Source organism: Vanacampus margaritifer, chromosome 5 (assembly GCF_051991255.1).
Source record: "Vanacampus margaritifer isolate UIUO_Vmar chromosome 5, RoL_Vmar_1.0, whole genome shotgun sequence".
NCBI lineage: Eukaryota > Metazoa > Chordata > Actinopteri > Syngnathiformes > Syngnathidae > Vanacampus > Vanacampus margaritifer.
Window position 1 is genome coordinate 23,546,826 of NC_135436.1, and position 21,954 is coordinate 23,568,779.

At 39.7% G+C, this 21,954-nt stretch overlaps 2 protein-coding genes across 5 annotated transcripts in view; one reads left to right on the top strand and one right to left on the bottom strand.

Annotated features, from left to right (window-relative positions):
• The window catches only part of LOC144052089 (succinate receptor 1-like), a 173,570-nt gene that overhangs the window by 9,031 nt on the left and 142,585 nt on the right, over nt 1-21,954 (bottom strand). The window lies entirely within an intron of this gene.
• LOC144052086 (muscleblind-like protein 1) overlaps nt 11,624-21,954 on the top strand; it is a 76,490-nt gene continuing 66,159 nt past the window's right edge. For 3 of the 4 annotated variants that reach the window (XM_077565896.1, XM_077565900.1, XM_077565898.1), the window contains exon 1: nt 19,300-19,403. The gene's annotated coding sequence lies outside the window, so the exon portion shown is untranslated. Of the gene's footprint in view, nt 11,756-19,299; nt 19,404-21,954 lie in introns of those variants that run through there. The other variant, XM_077565897.1, reaches the window with a different exon arrangement.

A 21,954-nucleotide genomic window follows, 5' to 3' on the forward strand; every position in this document is an offset into this window, starting at 1 on the left:
TTGACTTCAACCCCAGACACTGGCCCATTGATGTGGAAACAGACGAGGCCTTCTCTTCCAGTAGAACATGCAGAAATAAAAAGCAAACACTTTTGAATGGTTCATAAAAAAATTAAGCAGGATAAAATCAAGCATTTACACTTTTCTTCAGTAATTGTGGAAAAGGTGGCTTTATTTGCGTTCAAGTAATTTATTTGTGTGAGAAACTTATTCCAATACTTGAAGTTAAATTAAATGAGAGCTGTATGGATTTAGCACATTTTCATGTTTTTGTTGTTTTTTTCAGCTACTTTTTGCATAATGTAAAAAAAATATGGTGCTTAAAATATGTAGAAACTGTAAGAGGAATAAAATTATTCCTCTTACATTATTACATTATTATTATTCCTCTCTTATTCCTCTTTGCGTGTTCGAAAACTTGAAGATAGATTTAATGTAAGAAAAAACACCTTTGCAAAAATGATTTTATCCAACAGAGATCTCTGGACACTCATACAGCCTCTAATTCATCACTTAAACAGGTGGGATTCAGAGCGTCGAAATGTGTCTCTTCCGCGTGTACAATGGCTTCTTGTAGTTAAAACCGACCGCCTCTCTTTCATTTGTAGACAAAACATACTCTCTGGGTACTTTTCCATGAGCGATGGCGAAAACAGAGTCAGGAGTGCGTGTTCGAAACAGATTCTGTTCTCAAGGACCAAATGTGTTTTCGCACAAAGCGCTGAGAAGGAACTTTTAGACTAAATAGTATGTCCCAGCTTAAGGTCAGATTATACCGAAATCAACACCATCTGCTCTGCACAGGACACAAAACATTTCGACAAGGTTAATATAAAGAATTAAAATGTTAATAATGTGTAACAATGGTTAATATATGAAATGAAGAATTAAAAATGTTACAATATCTATCAAAACCCCAAGAAAGGTTAATGCTGCAGTTGCCCTAAATTTGGTAATTTGGTTTCTTAAATGGTTACTACTTAATTAATCAAAGCTCAAATGAATTATAAAAGTGTTTTTAACCGGCAAAAAAAATGTAAAGCATATTATTATGTCTTGATTGTCTGCATTCTTGAGCAGAAACATTAGTTGTGTGTTATTAGCGATTAATGTCCGACTTCTGGGAGAATCCCAGCAAGTCGGTACATAATTGGGTATTTAAAAAAAAAAAAAAAAAGTTGAATTCAATATGAAATTCCTCATTCTTGTTCAAAATGTTAAAATGTCTTAAGCTTCCTGGAAGTGAAAAAGTCCTTAAAGTGTTTGGATTTATGACAGATTCTCAAATTAGCACCGTATTGTATGTAGGAGGCTTTCTCCAGCATGGTGATGATCTTCTCAGACAGGAACTGTCAGATGCTCAGGACATTATGAGCAGCTGTCTTAACTCCTCTTGAGCATTGAATTAAGCAAACACTTCAGGATCTCCTTGTAGACGTGCTGTTTGATCGTCAGGCCCACACTGATGGGTAAAACTAATAGTTTGGGTTTGAATCTTCTTCATCTTGAGCTTTTTGTGACACCAGCTTCTGAAAATCTGTGATTGCGCAGATGTGCCGCTGATCCTGCCTGGATTCGAAACAAACATGGCAGAAGCGATGCAAGAGGACTTTGATCCAATCCTAGACGGAAGCTTCCTCGCTCGGTGTGTAAAACTCCTCACCTGAGGTTTCTCTTCATGTAGATCCCTTTTACTTTTATACCCCCCCCCCACCCCCCCTTCTTCTTCCTCGGCTGCTGGCAGCGCACCAAGCTGCTAAGCTTTTTTCAATGACCCGCTGCCTCTACAAACAGCTTGACAGTATCCCTGAGCCGGAGTCATGAGTCTTGCTCTCCTCTGTGTGCACACACTCCACCTCGCCCCTCGCATCCAATCCTCGTCAGCCCCCCCCCCCCCCCACCTGCAAGAACCCTCCATCTTTATTCCATTTTATTGCACAGGAGCTGGCGTCTTCTGTGTCAACACAGGTGAGAGTGTGCTATTGCCTTCCTGTGTTTACACGAGCACGGATGGAGGCACAACGCGAGGTGGAAGCACTCTTAAATTAAATGTCTGGGTGATGTCATTACGGATGCAGTGCAAGGCCAAATTTGGCATTTTGCATATGTATGTTAGGAAGGAAAAAAAAGGCAAGAGTCATATTATCAAAAAATGGTCATAGGCGTTGGTAATATCAGTTTGGAGCACTTTCCTTTCTTTTCTTTGGTCCTTCCTCGGGTCTCCTGACGGCCTCACGACTCTGGCTGGAAGTGTTCGGTTTAGGTGAACGGTATGGGATTTTTTAATAGGTTTTGGGTGAACTAATGAATACACACACACACACTCGCACGCACGCACTTACACATACTCACCCACATACAAAAAAGATAAAGAAAAAAAAGAGCAATTATGATGTCAAATCGGTAAAATTACCAAATGAACAATACTGAGCTCTCCAGGAAGAAAAAAAAAGTTTGGAGCAAAATCATTAAACTAAGAAGCCTTATAATTGATTTATCTGCGACAGTCAGCTTTCATTTAGAATCATTAGACTCCGCCTGACAACTGCTCCTGTACTTATTTTTTCACTCTCGTTATTCCTCTCGCTCTCTTTCTCCGGCAGACACAAACAGAAAAGAAAAACAATATTGACTCTGGATGGTAGAAGCTAAAGTCGGTATTCAAAGCCCTGACTCAGACTGAGCTGAGAAATGGAAGCCGTCGAGTGGCTGGCGGGCCGGCAAAAACCGAACCTGGAAGGAAGTCTACTGAGGCCTGGCTTGGTTGTACTTGGAAGGTAACATTTTGATTGACTTTGTCACAGAGGTATTAATTCAATAATTTATTTATTATTTTGGTACGAAACTTGACTGAATGATCATCATCTGACTATGTCAATGATAACTGAGCTTTATTATCTGGAGAAAAAAAAAAAGGCTAGTTCATACCATTCTTGTATGCAATCTCATTAAATGGTGCAATCTTGTGGCCATTGAGCGTGGCTTTACCTTCACGACCTGAGGCATTACAGACCTTTATGAATTATGCATATTAACATTAAGATGTAAAGCTTTCTCTCCAGTGATTGGAGCTGAGAATGAGTTGCTCTTCACTAAGGTAAATCGCTCTCATTTCAGTCAAATCACGTCGTTTCGGGATACTTGACTCATTCAGCCATTTTCAACAGTGAGAAGATAATATTTTGTCGATAATTAATAGCTTTAAAAACAAATTTTGCCACTTGCTGTCGACTGAGAGGTAGCGACCAATCATGGCTCAATTTGCTGAACAAACCCAGAGAAGCAGGTGAGCCGTGATTGGTCGTTATCTATTTCCTCAGCACAGGTGATGTCATCTTCAGTCGACAGCAAGTGGGACAATATGTTTTTAAAGGTATTAATTGTACATTAAAAATAATGTTAATTCTGTACAAAAATATTAAATAATTACCGCTGAAAATGGCTCAATGAGTCAAACACTCTAATTTGTTTTGTCAAATTTACAAGACACTTTTAGCTTGACTTCACGGTTGTCATGGTAACGAAAGCTGCACTTAGCATTGTACCTTCAAGGCAGTGGGCGTGGTTAACAGTGGCTCATTTGCATGAAACATGACAGTTACCTCACAAACAGTTTATATCAGGCCTATCCCCCCCCCCACCCCCAAAAATAAATAAATAAACATGGCTGAACAGTTAATCATTTTAACTTAAATTTTACTCCATGCAAAATAAATCCCCTTTAACATCAATCAATCAATCTTTATTTCTTTAGCCCCTTTCATGCATTAAAATGCGACTCGAGATGCAAAACAATTAACACCCCCGCGCCCCCCAAAAAAAACATGGCGGGGCACAGAGAAACCATGTGAGGAAAGGCACCCAGGAAACACTGGAGCTAAAAACACAACAACACAATAAAAAAACAGTTAAAGGCCAAAAGAAAAACAGAATTAAATGGCAAAAACAAGAAACTTTTCAACCTTAATAAAATATTTTCATAACTCTTCTGATGAAACATCGACTTAAAACTAGTTGAATGGTACCTTTGCCATGGCCTGAGGGGGTCTGTATAATTTTTACTGGCACTAAGCAACTTTGAAGAGGACGGTCGGAACACTGCCACACATAAAACTACAAATGTGCTGACTGCTTTATGGCATGCGTCACTTCCCCATTCGTTACAAAGCCGGAAGTCAATATGACTTGGCGTGAGCTCAAAAACGACGCAATGTTCTTCTCCTCATGGGAAATGTGGTGTGGCATAACATTACCGCTTTGGTCCATTCGGCGCAGCCATAATCAACATAAACTGAAAGTTGCTTAGTGTTGCTTTAAAGACAATTTGATATGATAAAAGGAACTAGGAAGTAAGAAAAGAAATCAAAAGGGTTAAAAATATCATTTAAATGCCAAACAAAAAAAGTGTCTTGAGCATTATTTTTGTGCCCGAAACCATTATAATATGTTCCCAAAATTCACAGTCAAAATCTTTTAAAATGTTTTGAAACTGAATTTACATCAAACGTGTCGCATGTGTGAACATAGTTGTGGTGTATGATGGGAAATGTAGTGCTGTCAGTAAGTGCGCCTCTGAGCTGTCTCCTCTGTGGGAGTTCCACATAAAGGGATTGGATATGCTGTGCTAATGCTATTAGTACTGCAGTCCGGGATTACGCCTCTAAAGGAAAAGGGCGGGACAAAAAAGGAAACTGGGAAGGATTTGCAAAGAAATTCAAAGGATTAAAGGGAGATAGATACATGTCAACTAGTGCAATCACACAAAGTCAATAGCTGCAATGCAAAGTGTTGTGTGAGCTGTTTTGGAAATTCCATTTAGCTGTTACGGTCCACCTGGGATTGGAGTTAATTAAGATGGCCGGCACCTCTTGGAAGCAGACTTATTTTTAGCCAAAAGAGCAAAAATGTCACGGTTGCTCGTACGAGGGACAGAAAAAAGATAACGAGGACAGAAGATGCACTGCGCCGCTTCCAAGCACAAGCAAACATTCAAGAAAACCCAGGAGGCTGACTAAATTGTTCCCCATTCACTTCAATTGATTTTACTCACATGCACGCACGGTGCAATTCTCCCAATGTTTGGAATCAACTGAGCAAGAAAATGAGAATCATCCTAATGAAAATAAGTCACTAAGTCGGAGAATTTCCATAATTTCACAATTGCCGTTTTCAATTTTCTTTTTTTCTTTTTTGCCATCTCGTACAGCCGAGCTGCAAAGCTGAGGGGGTGCGGATTTATTGTAAACCGCAACGATGGAAAAACCTTTCCATATTCCAAGGGGATCACATGTCTGCGTGAAACAAGAAGAAACGTATGGATCCAGGATAGTCGGAGCTGGCTGCAGAAAATCCCGCTGTCCCTGAAGGCACCCCCGAGTCAGCACATTGTCAGACATAAATCTTCCACTTCACAAATAACACCAAAGTACATATTATACTCATAGAAAGATTTGGAAGTGGTGGCTTTAAAGTTGAGACTCCAATTCATCTTAATTTTGCTTCCAATCGCAGTGTTATAAATCAGATAACACAAATGGTTCATAATTCTCCAATTCTCCAAAACAATAGAATCACAACAAAAAACAGCATTTTTGCCATTCCTACGACATACGCTTTGATGTTTGAAGCAGTTATAGATGAAAGAGGAGAGAATCCGTCTCCTTTCAGAAGTTGAGAGAATCCGTCTCCTTTCAGAAGTTGGCCAGAGACGTGATCACAACATGCGTGACGTCACACGCGCAAGTTTGCTACAAGCTAGCTCGTAAACAAGCAGCTGCTGCGTCTGTGATCGGCACCAATGGTCCAATTTTCCAGTCCCATCTAAACTGCTTTCTTTTGCAAGCGCAAAAAAAAAACACAAGCGGCCCGCAGGTCCCCAGTCAGACAGCAGACATCCCCCCCATCGGAATTAGCGCTGGTGCTAGCATGCCACCGAAGGAGCAGACACCGACATTCCCTCGAGGCATGTCAAGGCCAAAACGCCGAGAACGGTCCACTCCACAATTCCACACGAAGGACAAAAAACACCACATGACAAGAAGAAAGACGCCATCTTGTCAAGGCAAGAAAAGAAAAAACAACAAAGAACCACACTTCTGGAGCGAGGAGGTAACCGACTACTTTTTTTTAGCGTGGTGAGTGACATAAATATAATCACATAATAATAATAATAAATGATCTTTTATTGAATGTATAGCTTCATTTCATTTCTTATAGTCAACGGGACCATCTGGAAATCCGGGCCGGTTGCAAATTCAATGTGGTGCAATGCTGCCTCCTGCAGGTATAGGTTTGTCATTACAGTTGCTTATCAATTTGATATTATTGGTATTATATTAGACACCTAAAAGCTGGACGAAACTCTTTCACATTGCTAGATGTCAAATGAGGACAAGCGCTACCGAAAATGGATACGGAATTTCAGTGCAGCTGTAGGAATTTTCAAAAATTTAGGGAAGCATACTATTGATCTTGCAACCGCAAGCAGGATTTCCCTTTGGTTTTCTGCATTCATGATGAGCATTATTAGACAAGTGCATGCGTTCAGCCTTCAGGGAAGGTTATGATGACTTTTGGAATGATGAGAGAAGAAAAGATGTTCTAATGCCTGCTATTTTTCCTCCAGTGAAACAATGTGGCTACGAGGACTTAAAACAGGAAATCTAGACTTTATTTTGCCTGAAGGCTGCTGTTGGCATTTTATTTTTTTTATTTTTTTTTTCGCTACCACTACACAAAAAGCACTTCACAGTTTGTGTCATTCTTCTTACAAACACACAAACACAGATGGGAAAACTTACGGGAACTTTGAAATATTCAAAATTGTCTTCATCTCTTTGTCTTTACCTCAGTCAGACTTGCACAAACATTTTCCGTTTTGTCAGCCAATTTGCTATTAATTACCATCCAACCCGCTTACAGTTATATATTTTTTCTGCACTAACAAAGCTGCAAGAGTTTCCAATTACTCTGAACAAGACAAATCTTTGAGCATCAATCACTTTGTCGCTCACCGACAAAACACTTGCAACAATCCGTCTTTCCTGCTCTGTTATCCTCAGCCCGTCTGCGTCTCGTTGTCGGAGCACCTGTTGTTTTTGTCAAAAGCGCCGTTCATTATCCCCCCGCGTTGTTCTTCCCCGTGTACGCGTCTTTCAGCGCCGCGCTTTGAGTCTTGAGATGCTCTTTATGAATATTTAAATTTCTAGTTCATGTACTGGCTGATGCGGCTCATGGCTTCATACGCAGACTTGTACATTTGAAGATCTGACCAGATTTAGTCGAGTGGAAGATTTGTGAGACTGTGGCTGATGGCAGCAAACTGTTTATTATATTACATAATCAATCCATTCGACACCGTTATGAAACTTTTATTAACCGTTTTAAAGGCAAAGCAGCTTTGTTTCTGTAGCACATTTTATACTCAAGACAACTCGATGTGCTTCACGTAGCATTTACAAACACAAGCGCTAACAACAGCTTAGCAAAATGACTCCGTAGCACATTTTATACTCAAGACAACTCGATGTGCTTCACGTAGCATTTACACACACAAGCGCTAACAACAGCTTAGCAAAATGACTCCGTAGCACATTTTATACTCAAGACAACTCGATGTGCTTCACGTAGCATTTACAAACACAAGCGCTAACAACAGCTTAGCAAAATGACTCCGTAGCACATTTTATACTCAAGACAACTCGATGTGCTTCACGTAGCATTTACAAACACAAGCGCTAACAACAGCTTAGCAAAATGACTCCGTAGCACATTTTATACTCAAGACAACTCGATGTGCTTCACGTAGCATTTACAAACACAAGCGCTAACAACAGTTTAGCAAAATGACTCCGTAGCACATTTTATACTCAAGACAACTCGATGTGCTTCACGTAGCATTTACAAACACAAGCGCTAACAACAGCTTAGCAAAATGACTCCGTACACTGGCAACGTTAAACACATTGACAGTAGAGTTTGAAAACATTTGAAAGTAAAGCAATAAATGTAAAAGTAAGTAATAAAAGTAGGTTTCTCAAATTCATTTATAATTTCAATTGATTTTAAAATGTTTAAAAGACCTGAACCAAAGGAAAAAATGTAACATTCTTAACCTGGATTTGAAAGCATTTACATTGAAAGATGACTTCACTTCTGTTGGCAGCTTATTCCATCTGTTTGCAGCATTACAGTTAATGCTGCTTCACCATGTTTGTTTTGAACCCTGGGCTCCACTGATTGGCCCAGGTCTGCAGTCATATTTTAACAATCCTAATTCATGCGAGTGTAGAAATAAGTTAACCTTTGTAATGTGAAATAATAATTATTATTATGAAATAATATAAAAATATATTAAATAATAATATGACATGTGCCATATGCTTGTGCTTTTCATTCGCATTTTTTTGCCCTCTGACTAACCTTTTTCCCTTTGTACCATAATTTGTATGTAGATAAACGAATATTGCAGTTAAATCTTATCATAATCACACATCTGCATGGAATATATTGTATGATTAAAAGACGAAACTGGGGTCTATAATGTGAGTGCGGTAATTAATACCTCAGCAGTTCTACCACTGTTATTATGCATGAGCTTAATCAATGACCATCGAGCTTAAGGGCAATAAATCATTCAAATGAGCAGAGCGCGCGTGTGTTTTGTTTTATGTGTGTTTCAGTCATCATTAATGTAAATGTTTTTAAAAATGAAAAGATTGAGCCAGTGGACACCTGCTGATGCCGCCATTAAATCTGAGAGGCTCGACTGATCATCCCGCTCTTCAAATGTTGACAATTTGTCCACCATTGCTGAAATGGACGGCACCTCACTTTCCTTTCCTTTCTTTGGTCCTTCCTCGGGTCTCCTGGCGGCCTCTCGACTCTGGCTGGAAGTGTTCGGTTTAGGTGAATGGTATGGGATTTTTTTTTTATAGGTTTTAGGTGAACTAATAAATACACACACACACGCACGCACACACGCGCATACACATACTCACCCACATGCAAAAAAAAAAAAAGAGAGAGAGCAGTGATGATGACATGTCAAATTTAGGTGAATGGTATGGGATTTTTTTTTTATAGGTTTTAGGTGAACTAATAAATACACACACACACGCACGCACACACGCGCATACACATACTCACCCACATGCAAAAAAAAAAAAAGAGAGAGAGCAGTGATGATGACATGTCAAATCGGTAAAATTACCGAATGAACAATACTGAGCTCTCCAGAAAAAAAAAAAAAATGAAATGGACGGCGCCTTCATTTTACCAAGTGTTTATAGAAATAAAAAGATGAAAATGCTTATTCATTGTTTTAATGCTGTTGAAGAACTCTATTAGTTTCCATCCAACTATTTTCTATAGTGCTTGTCCTCGTTAGGGTTGCGAGGTAAATTGGAGTTTATCCCAGTTGATTTTTGGGCACGAGGGAGTGCAGATTATGGACTGATCGCCAGCCAATAGCAATCTATTAGTTTCCTTATGGAAAAATGTCCTCAGTCGGTGAAGGCTTGGCACGGGGACCACGATTGACTCAATTCATTGGGCCATAAGGGAAGAAGAGCCTTGATGGACCAAGACAAATTCAATAATTCACATTCTGATCCTTTGGGCATGATAATCAATTCTGACCCGTTTAGGTCCACCACATACCAGGGTGGTGAGACTGAAACCGAAAATAAGCAAATTGTTTTTTTGTTGCCGCGATTCAACTCTGCTAAGTTCTTTGTTGTTGTTCTGTTGAAGTTTTCCTCTCTGGCTTATTATTTGCTGATGCCCTTATGAGAGCGTACAAAAACACACAAAAGCAAAAAAAAAAAAAAAAAAAAAAAAAACACTTAAAAAAGTAAACACTGTGTCAAAGGATGTCAGCTTATGCCAGGCCTCTTCAACTGTGTTTTGTTTGATTTCTGTATATTCTTACATTGTATAAAATGTTAGACCTGTTGAATTCTCAAGCTGTTTTTCAACATGTTTGAGCTTTGAGTATCTACCAAAAAGCTGGGTCAAATGAATAACCCACAAAATAACCCAAACAACAACAACAACAACAAAAGGTTGTTTTATACAAAGCAACATAAAAATCAGGTTATTTGGTACAAAACAACACAAAAAAATGGGCTGTTTTCACGAAATCCTCCACACATACCTCAAATTAATTTTGTGGGTTATCGACTTTACCCAACTTTTGTGGTTAAATGAATAATTGGTTGATCGCCACTTGAGTCAATTTGACCCAACTTTTTGGGTTATTCATCTAAGCTAAAAAGTTGGGTCAAATCAATAACCCAGAACACAAAATTGTGTTGTTTTGCTCAAAACAACTCCCCAAAACCTTTTGGACTGTTCTGTAGAACACCCTTCTCCATATTTGGGTTGTTGTGTGGGTTATTTATTTGACCAAAACGTTTAGTTTTTTTTGTAGGTTTTTTTTTTATAATTTTTTTTGTAGTTTTTTTTTTTATAGTTTTTTTAAAAAAAAAAAAAAATTATATAGTTTTTTTTTGTTTAAGTTTAAAAAAAAAAAATTAAAGTTTTTTTTTTAATTTTTTTAATTTTTTTTAAATGTTATTCATTTAACCCAACACATTTGGGTCAAATGAATAATCCCCAAAGTTAGGTCCAAACAGGCTGTATTTTTGACCCAACTGTCTTACCTCGTTTTATTCTGCTTATCTGCAGCCAAGTCCTCATTAAAAAAGAGAATCTGTCTTGATAAAAGGTTAAATAAACAAAAGCTACTTCATCACGGAGGGCCTTCTTGTAGCGTCGCTGTGGATTTGCAGGCGACATGACAGCTACGGCTGTAAAACAAGAAGTCTCCTTGTGGAGAAACTGAGCGCTGAGTGTGATGATTGCACTGTAGAATTTACAGGACCTGAAGGACGGCGGCGGCGGCCTTCCGCCCACTCGGTCTCCCTGGGAGACGGCGGGGAGGAAGGCTCCTCTCGGCTTCAATTTCACTCCCTCTCCTTCCCTAGTTTTTTTTTCCCCTTGTAATTTATCCTCTGATTTAAATCAAACTGGAGGGTGGATAATTATGACAGTAATTCCATTAAGCGACTAGCCAGTCTTTATATATCTCCTCTATACGCGCCTGTGTCTCGCTGTTGTGTGTGTCCCCGAGCCTCTCATTTGATCAGAGTGTCCGGCTGCTGATGAGAGGCTGCAGTGTGTCTTATCAAAGTGCAGCAGGCCCCGATGGCGTTAGCAAAGGGTGGAAGCGAGTATAAACAGCAGCTATATAGCCTCCTTCCAGGAACACACACACACACACACACACACTCTGCACGCCGCCCCGTGTTTATCTCGGGCGGCAGAAGCAACAGTTGGTGACCACCAACCGTGACGATATTTCCGTCTGTATACCAAAAAAAAAGCGGTGTTGTTGTTATGTTATCATCATGTTTCCACAATGTAAACATAAAACAGAGGGCGGGAGAAAGTTGAGGGGGAGGCGGGAGGCTGTTGCCACGGCAACCGGAGCTGCGGCGGCGGCGGCGGCGGTCGTCATGCGGCTTCTTCCGCTTATGCTTCTTGGGCGTGTGTGAGTTCAGCCTCCCTCCTCTCCCCGCAAAAGGAGGTGAGGACATCCCCTTCCTTGTATCAGCTGAGAGCGAGAGAGAGGGAGGGAGAGAGAGCGACGCCATCACGCGGCGAGCGTCGCTGTCGTGCACATTCGTCAGTTCCTCTCGCGGGGGGATTGTGTACTCGGGCTGTCCCGCACAAGACTGCGACAAGCCGCCAGGTAAGACCCCAAAAACGATCCCTTCTGTTTCCGTCTCTTGCTCTGTCCTACAGAGACATCCGTAACCCAACTTGTGTCTATTAGTGCTACAACTTGTCCAGCCAAAATGTTGGTTTCTTGTAGGGCTGAACAATTTTGAGAAAAAAAAAAATATATATATATTGTGATTGTGATTTCAAGTATTCCATTATGAAAGCTATATATCGCCAGCAAGTGCTTCCTCATGTGCCATAATTTGGATGGGATTTTATTAGGTATGTCATTGAAGGAGAATGAAAGAGCATGGGCGAGAGTCATGATCCCTGTGGCACTCCATTTATTAGATGGCAGGGATGGCTACATTGTCCATCGCTGGTCTTCAGATCAGATAGTGAAACTAGTGAAAATATGTTCATTGCACTTTTTGAGCACTGAACTTTTATAGACAAATAAATATAAAATGTAAGATTAAAAAAAAGTTTTTTCAAATTTCATTCTACTAGAACGCAATGCCGATTTAAATTCAATTAATTGTTCAGCCCTAGTTTCTGATTGTTACCAAATTACTTCCTCGCCCTTTTTTCCTCATACTTTGTTCAATAACAGCTGTTAGCAATGTGTCGCATGACACTGTTTTTGCCTGTTGTCATAGAAGTGGTAGACAAATTGATCTTTGAAGAAAATGTCACTGGGATGCACAAATTGAAAAGTTCAAAAGTTACATCATGTGAACTGAAGACTTAGCATACAGTACAGTGGTTCGACCTCAAAGGAGAAAAGGAATTGATCATCTTACGGGTCAATAGGCAGCACGGGGGCAAACTGGTTAGCACATCTGCTCGCAGATTTGCGGTTCAGGGTTCGAGGGTTGGAGTTTGCGTGTTCTCCGTGTGCTTGCCTCGTCATGCAGGAGATTCAAGTTGTCCATAGTTGTGAATGTTTGCGTCTATGACTGTTTCCAAACATCACGCGCGTGACTTCCTGTGGTGACTCTTGAAAGGGAGAAAGTTGCTTCTTCTACTTACAAAATGTTAATAACTATTTTTTGGAAGTTTGAACTCATCAGTATTGGTAGTTTTCACCCAACAAGTCCTCCAACAATAACGACCATATTGGTCGTTTTACCATGCACCGAAATACGACCAAGTGTTACATATTGTAGTTTAGCGACCTCTATCGGCCATGTTCTGTCAGCCATGTTAAATAGCAAAAAAAAAAAGTAATGGGAATTGAACCCGGGTCGCCTGGTCGGAAGACGAACATTTATCTTACTGAATTAATGGGCCAATAATCTTCTTTTTTTTCAAAACTAAAACAATCACTGGCCAAATAGCTCCTAAACACTCGTCTTTAGGCCAGACCGACCGGGTTTGAGTCTCGTTATTTATATTTAACATGGCCGATAGAGGTCGCTAAGCTAAAATACGCAACACTTGGTTGTTATTTGGCACCTTTTCAAAACGACCTATGTGGTTGTATTTATTGGAGGACTGTCTCTTTTCACCCCTTGTTGGATCAACATCTTGACCCAGCGTAGTGGGTCAAACCTTCAACCCAATTACCCAGCATTGGGTCTGTAACTTCTGGACTGTGTTAGCTATTTCACCCGACTTTGGTTACTTTTGCTTAACATTTTATAAACTCTTTCAAACCCAAAAATTGATTTATGCATTTTTTGTTTGTTATTTTATGCTAGAGCATACAGAAGGCTTTGATGAAGAGGTCACTTAAAGCAATGGCAAAAAAAAAAAACGGCCAGCAGGTAGCAGCAGAGTATAAGAGATCAGCCAGGGCCATGTTGCAACAGGCTCTTTTTGCCAGTGTTTTCAACAAGTTTTTAAGTAATGATGAAACTTACAGCCATATTTTAATGCTAATTGCTGCAAAACGGAAACAGATACAAATATACTTTTTTTTTCCTGGTGAAAGAAGACACTCTAAACTTTCTTTTGGTAGGTTCCATGTTTTTATAGCACTAGAACACAATAATCTGTGGACTTTGCAAAATCAGTCAAAACCCAGTAAAACAGCCAGGAGCGAAGGGGGTTGCTTCAGTGAAAATGGCTGGGGGTGAATGAGTTTTAAGAGTGAATGATAACTGACGAGGACATCAAAGGTACTGTCTGGCGATTTTATTTATTTATTTATTTTTTTCTGGAGAAGAAAAAAAAAAGGTACTGTCTGGTGATATTATTTATTTATTAATTTTTTTCTGGAGAAGAAAAAAGAAAAAAAAAAGGTAATGTCTGGTGTTTTTATTTATTTATTTTATTTTTTCTGGAGAAGAAAAAAGAAAAAAAAAGGTACTGTCTGGTGATATTATTTATTTATTATTTTTTTCTGGAGAAGAAAAAAGAAAAAAAAAAGGTACTGTCTGGTGTTTTTATTTATTTATTTTATTTTTTCTGGAGAAGAAAAAAGAAAAAAAAAGGTACTGTCTGGTGATATTGACATATGAAGACGTAAACACTGACGAGCGTGCATTTGAAATTGTTTATGCAGCCCACGTGTGAACAACTGGATATAAAAGCTGAAATGATCTCTTGTCTGAAATCGTTCAACTGAATAGTCTAGTTTTGTCCACATCTACGACCTGTCGTCATCTCTTAAAGGTCATTCTGTGGTTTAAGGTCCGGCCAGGCGTTCGCATGCACAGACAGACGCTGGCTGCAGGGCTGCAGTCGGCTCTTGAAATGTAATTACTTTATTAAGGGACTCAAATGGGAGATTTTGTTTCTGGATCATGTGATTCCACTGAGAAATCACGTTTCCGTCTCGTGTGCACGTTCCAAATAGGGCCTGAGTGAAAAATAGCTTCCAAATGGAAGCTAAATGAATCTGTGGCCAAGTCGGTTCGCACCGTGATCCCTGAAGAACGCCGGCTACATCGCCAGTCATTTTACTTCTATTGGCTTTTATCGCACGCCCGAGCCTCGGCGCGGTTGTTAGATTTTATCGGGCCGCCTTCACAGTATTAAGCGCGCACGTGTGGCACGGCAGTAAAATATGAAAATAACATGCAGATCGGATGTTAAGTCTTTTACATTTTCCGTTTGCTCCATTTAGCTCAAAGCGCCGTTTCTCTACTGCCGCAAATCCACCTGTCAAAACGCCAAAGCGAGCGACTACCAGTCCCCAACCCCCTCCTTTTTTTTTCTTCTTTTTTTTTTTTAAAGGTTCATTCCATTATGACCTCACATCCAGCAGACGGAAGCCACTCTAGCTCAGCCTCAGCTCTGCTTTCATTTCAAACGACTTCTCTTGTAACTAAAAGCAGTTGACAAGTTTTCTGCATAGGTCACCCTATTGAAAAGTGGGAAAATATTAGAAACTGTACGACACACTGCAGTTCTACATTATTGTAGACATTCACCACAATGATAATTATATCATGCAAGACCCTTTTATTGAGTGTGCAACTTTATGTCAAATTGAGCCAACAATGCAGGAGAACCATGTGACCTCACCATAAGGTGAGGACAATTTATAAAGCATAAACCATGAAATATTTGAGAGAAAATTCTGATTTTTTGTAAATAGAGTATTCATTGGTCCCTTTGAACAAACTTTTTTATTTATTTTTTTTTTTTAATGAAAATCAACTTCCACATTGATTAGTGTCATATTTGATGCATCCGGTCACAATGCTTTAAATTTATAATTGTCACAAATATAATAATAAATAGACACATAAAACGTATTTGTTTTCCTCAAAATCAGTAATAATAATATAATCTTTTTTCTCAATTGGACGATCTTGCAAGGTCGCAGGAAAAGCCATAAAATGGGTGATACTGCCCTCTAATGGATTATCTGTGCAAAGCATGTGTCAGATTGTATACGTCAGGGTTTTAATGGTGGGAAAAATTATTGAAATAAAAATATATGAAATAGATGGCTCAAAATATCTTGTATTTCATATGATACTTTTGCCTTTATAGGGTTGATGATCATAATGAAACGTTACACATGAGATGTTTTAAAAAAATCTTTCACAATCAATCATAAAACATGATTTTCATAATGAAAATAGACAATTCATAATGACTTGTATATATGTCAGTGCTATTTAAATTAATGTTATAATATAAATGTATAACTAGCTCTTTCATTAAAAAGGGAAAGGAAATAAATAGCCATCAGTAACTCAAAAATACTGTACAAAAAGAGTTCATTTGGCTTGGCTATTTAATATCCTGATTTTCTTGGATTAGGCAAAAAAAAAAAAAAAAAGTGTGAGGCATCAACGCTTAAGAAAAGTCATGCATATTCAGCATGTTGAAAGAAGTTGACAAACTGACATGAAATCCCGAGCAGAGACCATTTAAAGCAGCTCACCTTGCTGGAAGTTTCCATAAATAAAAAAAATAAAATTTAAAAAAAAATCTGCGAGCTTGCCTTGCTGTCAGTTGAGCTTTTTTGGCCTCGCTTAGCATGAAAGATGATCGATGGCTCCAGATGTCGCCGTTAAATCCGGTGCGTTCTTTCCCCTCACTCGTTCCTTGTTTTCGTCTCCCAGTCGGCGCTCGTGGCCTTTTAAAGGGATGGCAAAAAATGTTAAGCAAGGATGCCTTTTTCACCCACTCACACTCGCACCCTTGTTCTCACCAAATGAGCTGCAATTGCCGCAATTATCTTCAAGTCCAAAACCTTTCAACATGTCTTGTTTTCTCATCAGCTGTGTGTGACTCTTGAACCACAAGTACATCACCATTAGCAGGAAGGATATTCACTCAAGTGGAACCCCACCCTTGAAAACGTTTTTTTTTTTTTTAACACGCCAAATTATAACAGTAATTCCATATCAAGTTTTAGCCACTCAAAATGAAATTATAAGGTGAGGTTTAATTTACTGCTGTTAGTGTGTTTTGTTCCACAATTAAATCTCAATATGAGATCCTGATTAGTAACTTGACCCACAAAAAAATGCCATTGAACATCATAGTCATTGTATAAAGTAGATGTTACGCTGTTGTATAGTGTATCCATATTTTATTTGGATTTTTTTTGTAGTTTCACCCGTCCACTAAATTTTCATGATGAGCATAATACTTAATCTTGTTTTACTACTTTTTTTTTTTATTCTTTTTTTTTTTTAATTAATTTTATTTATTTATTTATTTATTTTTTTCATTCTTTTTTTCTGGAGAGCTTTTACTACTAATACCGCTCGGGTATTTAAACTTATCAGCACAACTGTTCATGTAGAAAAGCTCAATGTTGCTGGATAACAAAAATTCCATGAATCATCACCAAACTTCACATGCACATCTGTACACGTCAACTTTAGAAAATATCAAAACAATTGCCACAAAAAATAAAATTTGGATTTTATAAGTTGACATACCCTAAGAGCGCAACTGACTGACTAAGCCCAAGGGTTTGTCAGTTTACGACCAATCATACTGCCCCCAAGTGGCCAGGGCGTGAACACTCGAAGGAGGGACACTATGTCCATTCAACTGAAGTTTTTAATATATATATATATTATTTATGTAATTAATGTATGATTTAAAAAGTACAGAACAATATTTTATTATTATTGATTTATTTTGAATTAATTCATATCCAAAGGCACCATTTGTGTGCAAAAAATGTATTTTCTCCATCTATATTTAAGCCCTCCTATTCAGATCTAAACTTTAATTAAAAATTCCAGTTTTATTTGTTTATCCCCAGGAAACTTTCCTACATCCTTTCCAACTAATTCCTAGAATTTTGCAACCTTACTTACACTGCCAGGAACGTTAAAACCACTCAAAAATGGCTTATATAGTTGAACTGTTTGATTTTGGCCCTGGATTAAAAAATATGTCATATTTTGAACCCAACGCTTTTGTCAGCATTAATAAAAGAGCGTCTGTGCACCACAATCTTGCTTAAAAAAAATAATAATAATTTCAAGCCGAGTGTCTGCCGTGTGAACTCTCAACGGGAGAAGTAAACACAACTTGCCGTTGCAGAAAAGTGTTTATCCCCCTCGGAGTGACATCACGCTTTGTATTTTTAGCCTCCATCTGTAAACAATCATAATCTTGTGATTTCTGCGCAATGACTTGAAGGCGGCACGAGGGCCTTTTGCGAGTCACACGGGGCTGGGAGGGGGCGGGGCTTTCAAAATTGTCATTTCATACCGCCGACGACTGCGGCGCTTGTGCTGGACTATGTTGACATGTTGTAAATATTTATACGTGCGACGTGCAGATTCATGGTATGCGCTGTTGGCGAGGGGGCTCCTGTTCAATCACACGCACGCACGCACGCACGCACGCACGCACGCACACCAATCTAGTGATAAATTCCAAACACATGACTTGTTGCGGTCACACGTCAGTGAGTGCGAGTCACTTGGTAACATCCACCTGACACACACACACACTCACTCGCATGTGCGCACGTGACGTCATGTTGATGGAGTTTGCCGCCATGGCAACAGTTGGGACTCTTGCTGTCCCAGGGCGGAGGGATGCTGTGGAGGAGAGAGCCCGCAATGTGTTTATTACTGCGTCACACTGAGAGGACGTTTTAGGGTGTCACCAAAAAGAAAAAGATTTATTTTGAAATATGAATATCTTGATTCGTAAAGTGATTCACAATGCTAAGACTCGTGGTCATGGTTTTAAGTATAACCTCCCCCTGAGAGTTGCGAGAGTATTTAGTAGCTGTCCGCGGCGCAGATTGGCCAAGCAATGCAGCGTGATCTCCCGCAGCCAATGAGGGCCAAGCGAGGAGCATCATCGCAAATGATTTGAGTCGCGTTGAGTGTCTTGACTCTTGACCTCCGGCCGAACCCCTTGCACAACCACTGTAACAATCCGGTTGGATTGAATATAAACATCCATATTAGGGAATGGGTTAAAAATGTTAAAAGTAAAGTTGCTCAAGCTTTTTTTGTATGTTGACACTTTAACCTTGGAATCGATTATATCGCTCTCCATTATTTCTTATGGTAAAAATATCGATTCTAAAGTCAACCTGCGTCCTTTTCACCTACTGTGTTCGACCTTGGTTTTGGTAGCATTTTATTATTATTTTTTTTTTGCCTTGGCTCCTCTCTCTCTCTCTCTGGAAAGAGAAAGGGAAGGTGTGTGGGTGCAGGTGCTGCCGCGTAAAAGAGCTGCATCTGTATGAGAGTTTAATGCCTGCAGATGGTGGAGAGACAAGGACAGGGGGGGGGGGGGTCCGCATGGAACCCGCTTCTCCATTGCATTTTCACAGTATGTGAAATCGTAGGAGTGTTGACAGTCGAAGTTTGTCGAACCTCACGCCCCCTCCATTAGCCCACCCCCTCCCCCGCCCCCAACTCCCACACCCACACCCCCCCTCCTCTCCGCAAAAATTCCCGGCCGTGAGATTCCTGCTGCGGATAAATTGTGTGTGACACGTTTAGCGCGCGCTGCCCTTAGATGGAAACGGGCTGCGTGGCGCTGAATGCGGCGAGCCTCCGCCAAGAGAAGGGGGAAGAGGGAGTGAAGGGCGAGCGAGCGAGGGAGCGAGGAAGGGAGGGAGGGAGGGAGGGAGGAGGAAGGGAAAGGAGGAGGTTGAGGAGGAGGAGGGAGTAAGGGGGGGGGGGGAGTGACAGAGGAGAGAGGAGTGCCGCCAAGCAAGCATGAGGTTTTCACTTTCCGTTCTTCTCTCAGCAGCAGTCAGATGAGAGTCCTCGCGCACAGTAAGTCTTGTTTACTCTGCGTGTGCGAGCGTGCGTGCGTGCGCGTGTGTGTGTATTTAGACACGAGCACCGGTTGTCTCTGATGACTTGGTCTGCCGTATCACTTTTTTTTTTTTTTTTTTGGAATATTTGACCAACCATCTGGATGATCCATCCCCATGCATTTATCCTGTGTGCGTGCGCGTGCGCGCGCGCGCGCGTCACATGGGCGCCGTGCCTCTCTACTTAATGTTGCAGGAGTGTGAGGCGGGACACTTTTAATGTGGAAAAGAGCTGAGGGGACAAACAAATGGGCGAGCGTCGGTGTTTAATGTTGCACGGGGTAGTTGGCACACACGCACGCACGCGCACGCACACATTGAGACATTGACACACATCCTCTGTTCTGGCAGACTCCATTTCTCACACTCTTCCAGTTGGACAGCACTGTGGTGTGACTCCTACTGTTAATGCTGTGCACTCATATTTGTGGATGAATGACAAAACACACACACACACACACACTATTGGCAGTCATACTCAGGAAAATATATTTAAAAAAAAAACACACACTCAACCTGTCATTATTGAATGCTGCATTAGTTTGTGATGCGAAATTTGTTGTTGAAATTCTTGAGTCCTTCGTGGAGTGGTTGAGTGCATCGTCCGCTGGTGTTGTTGGTGTAGGTGGCGCCCACCCAAAGGTTCGTTAAAAGCGATGCTTTGATGCGGAGGCGTCACGGAGGAGGAGATTGCCTTCCAAATGACTGGCGTTCATTTGGAAAAGAAAACAATCACGGTAACACCTGTGTCGTGCTGCCGCGCAAGCGCCAGAACATTGTGGAAGATTTGGCGATTATTCATTTAGGGTTCATGGCGACCTTTCAACTGGTTCATCATTCATAACTTCCCAATGTGGCGTCATTATCAGAGTATGAATGTGCTGTAAACTTTCCTTACATGACACAATGAACTAACATCATGTGACAATAATTTGGGAGTATTTTTTATTACCCATTACGAATGGTTAATTTGTGACATTTCCGATTATGTCAATTAAAGGTAAGCAATATTTTATGTAGGGATGGGCAAGTACCGATTAGTGTTTGCGACGGTGGTCGATACCAGTGCTGCCCTCTTGTGGCCGTTTTATGATCAACAACTAGAAATGAGCAGAATAGAGAATTGCCATTAATTCCGTGATCGATTATCTTGATGTGTTGAATCGAAATAAAACTGTTAATAACTGTTAATAATAAAATGGCTTTTACTTTGGAAAACAATGATAATCATTCTTTCATATTTTCTGATGTTAGGGAGCAAACCTAACTGAATCGTCATTTTGGATCAATTTAATCAATTTGAAATAATGGCCTTTTTGAATAAAGGGATGGAAATGTTTTTTGTTGTTTTTTTTTAAATCTGATTCATCGATGCAATAATTGACATATTAATTGATTATTAAAATATTTATTGCATCCCTAATATATATATATATATATATATATATATATATATATATATATATATATATATATAATGTGTTTATTTATTTATTTATTTTATATGCCTAGTGTCATCGCTCGGTTCATTGCTTGAGAAATATAGTCCACATGTTACATATCATTTTTAGAAATGATAAAGCTACAGATTTGTTTACGTTATTGTCATGGTTTATTATTGCTGCAATCTGATTTATATTCATGCCGCACTTGTTGGGTAGAATTTTGTGAAGTTATCCAACTAAATGCTTAAAAGACTTCAAGTCAAAGTGTTGAGTAAGTCAAGAACTCTAATTGATGTACATAAAAAAAATACATATTTTTAAATTTATTGTTCATTTAACCAATACACGGGAAGAGGACCTTAAGAAAAATAATCTCATATTAAATCGCATTGTTAAGAAATAAAATCTGAATTTTATTTTATTTTTTTAACTGTTGAGCCCCGGGTCACGTTTGTTTTTGTGGTGTGGGAGGAACAGTGACCTCACACAAGAATGGTGGCAAATTGATTTGAGTCCAGATTCAAACATTGAACCACAGAATTGTGAAGCAAACATGCTAACCACTAGCCCTCTGTGCTGCCACTTTCTGTTCCAAACGACATAAATGTGTTGGCCAGTCGGCCGTGTTGATGATACGAAAGATGTGCTTGGATTCCGATCCGCGAGACTGAAACAGTACACTTTGAAAAGTAAAAAGTGCAATGCAGGCAACCTTAATGTTATGATGCTGGCTGTGTTCAAATTTATTTTTAGAATAACGCTTCAGCCCAATAAAAAAAAAAAAAAAGCCGTGGGCAGCAAATGGCCGCCGGGCCAGGTTTTGGACACCTCTGGTGTATCCATCCATCTATTTTCTGTGCCGCTTGTAATGTTCAGGGTGGTGAGCTGGAGCCGATCCCAGCTGACATTGCACAAGAGGCGTGGTCCAAGCCAAACCAAGGCCACATATTGACGATGATCCACACAATTTGCAGTATTCATTGAACTTATAGGTTACATTAAAGTACCTTTATAGTTATGCAATTTATTGACAATGAGCCTTTATGCATTACAAGTTTTATGGTA